We start from the raw sequence: 5,654 nt of genomic DNA on the forward strand, positions 1-5,654 counted from the left end.
TGTGTATATATATATATATACTCACACGTGTATTGTTGTGTTTGTATGTAATGTATTGTACTGTATGGTAAAATCTGAAATGATATGGGTGTTCCTTGGACAGTAATGTCTATTTGGTCCCACGCTAGGCTGGTGTTGTACAACGAAAGCCATTCAACCACGACCATTTATCGACATCGCTGCAGCCTCCACCATGAACAAGCCTCATCTCTTACAAAAATATAAACAACAATAATTTTTTTTACCCCTTTCACTCGCCGCCTCTTTCCTTTTTTTTTCTCCTCTTTCTCGCAGTTTTGCTATTTTTCTTTTCACGGTTGACCGATTTCTCCGCTGACTGGAGTCAATTCCAAACACACTAAAGCTTGTTAATGGCTGCTGCTGCTATTGCTACTTGTTTGTGTTAGTATGCATATGTGTGTGTGTGTGTGTGTCTATGTGTGTGTGTGCGTGTATGTGGTCATGTTTGTACTGTGAGTGTATATGTGTGTGTGTGTAACTATGTGTACTTGTTTATATTTTTGTCTATGTATCTGTGAAGTTGTGTATGTACATGTTTGTATAATTGTATGTATTTGTGTGTGTGTGTGTGTGTGTGTGTATGTCTGTGACTGTGGCTGTAATTGTTTATATTTGTGTCTATGGAGTTGTGTCTGTATGTTTGTATGCGTATTTGTATATATGTGTGAGTGTGTGTTTGTGTGTACGAATGTGTTGTGTCTATATCTGTCTGTGGGCGCGCGTTCGTTATTTGCTCTGTGTGTGTGTGCGTATGTGTTTGTGTGTGTGTTTTATGTGTCTATATGTAACAAACGCAGCAACTGTTTTTGTTTTGTGTGGGGGAGGGGTAACTTGTACAGCTCCTTCAGTTACCCTGCCGCTATCACGTACACAGGCACATACAAATAAGCTTATATATATATATATATATACGCTCCGACTAGAGTTTAACAGTTACTAATTTAGGCTTAAACACACAGACACAAATATATTTATACACACACATACCTATGTATTTGTGCTCTGTAGCGCACATATACACACACATGCACACACTCCAGCATATGATGCTTAAATACACACACATACACATATATATATATACATATATATACAAACACATTTAAATACTACCTCCCGTACAGACATACATACACATTAGCTCAAACACTAATATATATATATACACACACACATAATGAACTCATATACACATATATACAAACATTCAATCAAACACTATTACACATACACTAATACATACACATGCATAATAAACATTCACTCAAACACGACCACACATACACGCATACGTATACGTCAGCTAAAACACTGATACACACACATAATGAACGCACCACTACACATCACACGCTACTTACTACTTCCACTACTCCTCAAATAGTGAACCCAGACGATAAAAGTAGGAGGAAGGGGAAGATAACGAAGAAGTAGAAGAAGAAGAAGAAGAAGAAAGAGGTTAGCAACACCGCCATATTGTATAGCGTTCTTTCTGCGCACCGCTGACTGCGCACCTCCTAATGACGTCACGTCAACATACACACATACGAAATCATGCACGGCTAAGCCAGACGTGACCCCTATGAACGCATGGCCCTGCTCCCCTTCTTTCTCATCCCTCTCCCCTGTCTTATCTTTTATCCTTTCTTTCAGCCACCTATATATTCTCTTTTTCCCTCTTTTGCTCACTTACTCTTTCTCTGAAAAACTTTCGTTTTCTTTTCTTCTTTACTTATCACTACCTCCTACACCTTGTTTTATCTTCGTTTTTTTTCCGCCTTCCTTTCTCTCTCTCTCTCTCTCTTTCTGTCTCTCCCTCTCTCTCTCTCTCTCTCTCTCTCTCTTTATTCTTTTTTTTTTTCACTTTCTCGCTTTCCTCCACTTTCTACATATTCCTTATGATCTTTTTTTTACTTTCTAATCCCTCTCTCTCTCTCTTTTTCTTTCTCTCTCTCTCTCTTTCTCTCTCTCTCTCTCTCATAGCCTGACCAGGTCAAAGTCAATACTTGAAAGAAGACATGACTGCGGCGAGTTTTCTTTGTTCAGAGGCGTAACAAGGAAAGTAATTTAAATGTATAATATATGCACATGTACACACATACGTACACACACACACACACACATATGTATATAGATTAGTTGAACCCCCCCAGATGTGTTCATCTTTTATGTGAATATATATATAAATATATGTGTGTATATATATATATATGTGTGTGTGTGTGTGTGTATGTGTGTATGTATGTATGTATGTGTGCGCATGTAACTTTGTTTACATAAATGCTGGAATCTTAAATCGACTGACTCTTTATTCTACCGACCTGGATCAGATGAAAGACAATGTTGACCTCTACGGGGCTTCAACTCAACGTAACAAAGTAGTGTAAGCATTTTGTACGATGCTCGAACGATTATATATATATATATATATATATATAGAGAGAGAGAGAGAGAGAGAGAAAGAGAAAGAAAGCTAGGCAAATAGATGTAGATATACATGCATGCATTCATACATACAGATGTATATGCGCGCGCGTGTGTGCAACAGTAAGCTATTTTGGTTTGGTTAGGAAATGGAAAAGCAGAAGTCTGTGTGAAGTTCTGAATACAAAATATTTGGTACTACTTTAACGTAGTCTAACTCTAACGCTAATCCTAAACCCTAACCCTGACCCCCAAAACCTAATCCTAACCCTAAGCACCAACCCTAACCTTAAGCCCTAAATCTTAATTCTAACCCAAACCAGTTCATTTTATAGCGTAGACTACGGATACTGCAGTTGACTGCACGCTAATATAGCACTAAATATCTATTATTGTTAACAAAAATGTTGTTGGGCAGAACCAAAGAGAATTATATATTTATAGCAAGTAAAACAGTTTAGTAGTCTGTATCTACAGCAACGACAGTGACCGTGGGTAACGCAGATTTTTGACAGACCGTTATGAGCAAAAATGACCACTGTAAGTTACTAGACAAACGATCTACGTGTGAAATCTATACATAACGGTCTGTCAAGAAAAGAGAGAGAGAGAGAGAAAAAAAAAAGCGCTAAAAATAAATTGCAGAGGAAATTCCTGTTTCTGCAAGAAATTTCAGTGGACAGTTGTCTACTGACGTCATCAATCTTTGACAGAATCCTGTATTTGTTATTTAGTTGTCTTTTCGGTTGAAGAGGGATTTCTATCAAAGATTTGAGTGGTTTGTTGTTTCACTGACGTTATTCATTTTTGGCAGAATCCTGTTTGGGCTGTTTAGTAATTTCATACATCTGATTCGGGTTCGTTTTTTTAGGCAGTGAGATGGTGTTTCGAACTACCAAATATTCTTGCTACATATGTGTGCGTGTTACACACACACACACACACCTTTACCTCTTAATTGTTCCAGTCATTGCGCTATGGCCATGTTGTGGATCTACCTTGAAGGGTTTAATCGAAGAAACCGAACTCTACATATACTTTTAAGTCTGGTACCAATTTTATTGATCCCTTTGCCAAACTGTTAAGCTACAGGGACGTAAGCAAACAAACACCGGTTGACGAACTGTGTGGGTGGGGGCACATGCGCGCGCACACACACATGTATCCATATAGGTTGTACGTCTATAAGGGATATCTCAAGTCGGATACCGCAGTTAATTAAGCTTCCCATGACGTATCTACATTGAGTAGGGTACACAGATTGCTCGGTTAAACTAATACAGCTTCTGCAACGTATAAGGATCTTTTACTTAACTGATCGGCTATTTTGCAAACCAATGACTTTCCAGTTACTGTTTTCCTAAGTCAGTGACTACAGATTCTCTCAAAGTGTGCTGCCGCCATTGGGTGCCTGCTACTGACAAATATCTAACACTGTACGTGTATAAGAGATCTCAGGACGATTATTGCAGTTAAGCTTTCCATAATGTTTCGGCATTACTATGGTACAAACACACACATATACGACAGGATTCTTTACAGTTTCCGTTTACCAAATTTGCTCACAAGGCGGTCAACCGGACGCTATGGAAGAAGCGATATCCCCACGATGTTGCACAACGGGACAGAACAAAGAAACCATTTGTTGAAAGTTCTTAACCACATAAACATGCCTGTATATAAACGTATGTAGAGTGTATGTATGTGTGTGTCTTTTCTGTATATAAACTTGTAGATATGTATATACATACATTTATGAGAATGATGTTACACACATTGTACATATATGGAAAACTTCTACCTACTGCTGGGTTTTTCGGAGTTTATATAATACACACACGTATCTGTGTGTAAATATTTGTATGTGTGTGCGCTCATGTGTGTGTGTGTGTGTGTGTGTGTATGTGTGTGTGTGTGTTGTTAAGTAACTTCTAAGACATTTATAACACAAAATCTGAAGTTATGAAATTGCGAGATGTAAAAATACCTATATGTGTTGTCATTTTGATTACTCCAAGAACATTACTATGACAGAGAAAGTTAGGTAGGAAGGCGGAAGCGACAAAGTAGTGAATCTAGGTTTTAAAACGAAGAGAAAGTATTTGAGGTTATCAAAGTAAAGCAGTCATGTAGATTTTAAAGAAGGGCCTTTGGTTTTGAATTAACATAGTAGGCTGTGTAGTTTAAAAAAAAACTTGCTTTGCAGCCTCGTAGTTTCGCATTCTGTGCCACTGTACGGCACCTCGGGCTGTCTTCAACGATAGCCCCGAGTCAACCATTGCCTTGTGAGCAAGAATGGTATGAGAAAACTGTATGGAAACCCGTCGTGTATGTGTGTGTGAAAAAATGTATAGTAAATGAACAAACGTAAAACAGACACAGAATATATATATATTTCTTTATTGCTCACAGAGGGCTAAACATAGAGGGGACAGACAAGGGGATTAAGTCGATTACATCGACTCCAGTGATTAACTGGTACTTATTTAATCGACCCCGAAAGGATGAAAAGCAAAGTCGACCTCGGTGGAATTTGAACTCAGAACGTAACGGCAGACGAAATACCGCTAAGCATTTTGCCCGGTGTGCAAACGTTTCTGCCAGCTCGCCGTGTAAGAAAGAGAATATGTGTGCTTGCGCGTGTGTGTTCCTATAACTTAGCTAGTTATCGACGAATCATATGACGAAGTAACTGGTCTGGTAGAGTTTTGTTCCAAAACAGTTTGCATGTCACACGTAGCCACATGGTTTAATTTTAACCGGATGATACTAGACTACGATGATTGTACGTGAAAGAAAAATAATTCCACTTTAGGTAAACAGGGATTGTATATCGTGTAATTGTGCATGAACCGAGTAGGATGGAGGTAATCTCGGTGAGACAGATTTGGCAATTGCGAACTTGAGATGAGTATCCATGAGCCCTGTAAGACTGTTTCGTGTAGTAGGTGAGGCAAGTCTTATTTTTTTTATTTATTTATTTTAGTACTGCTGGAATCTCCAGATAAAACAAGAGAATGAAATAGATTTCTCCTTGTCCCAACACTTGATGAAGTGCCTGTCTCGCACTCCTTCAGGCATCAAGGAAATCTTTCCTTGAAATCATTTACTTTTATGCCCATGTACACACACACATACATACATACCCATTCATCCATACATACATAACGGATATATATATATATATATATATATATATATATATATAT

The 5,654-nt window shown here is 38.2% G+C and overlaps 1 protein-coding gene across 4 annotated transcripts in view; it reads right to left on the minus strand.

The window, feature by feature from the left end:
• The window catches only part of LOC106867580 (probable serine/threonine-protein kinase nek3), a 494,211-nt gene extending 493,566 nt beyond the window's left edge, over positions 1-645 (minus strand). For 2 of the 4 annotated variants that reach the window (XM_052970692.1, XM_052970690.1), the window contains exon 1: positions 246-645. The gene's annotated coding sequence lies outside the window, so the exon portion shown is untranslated. The remainder of the gene's footprint in view (positions 1-245) is intronic. The other 2 variants (XM_052970696.1, XM_052970694.1) reach the window with 1 other exon arrangement.
• Between the last annotated feature and the right edge of the window lie 5,009 nt (positions 646-5,654).

The sequence above is a fragment of the Octopus bimaculoides genome, chromosome 9 (assembly GCF_001194135.2).
Source record: "Octopus bimaculoides isolate UCB-OBI-ISO-001 chromosome 9, ASM119413v2, whole genome shotgun sequence".
In the NCBI taxonomy this organism is placed as follows: domain Eukaryota; kingdom Metazoa; phylum Mollusca; class Cephalopoda; order Octopoda; family Octopodidae; genus Octopus; species Octopus bimaculoides.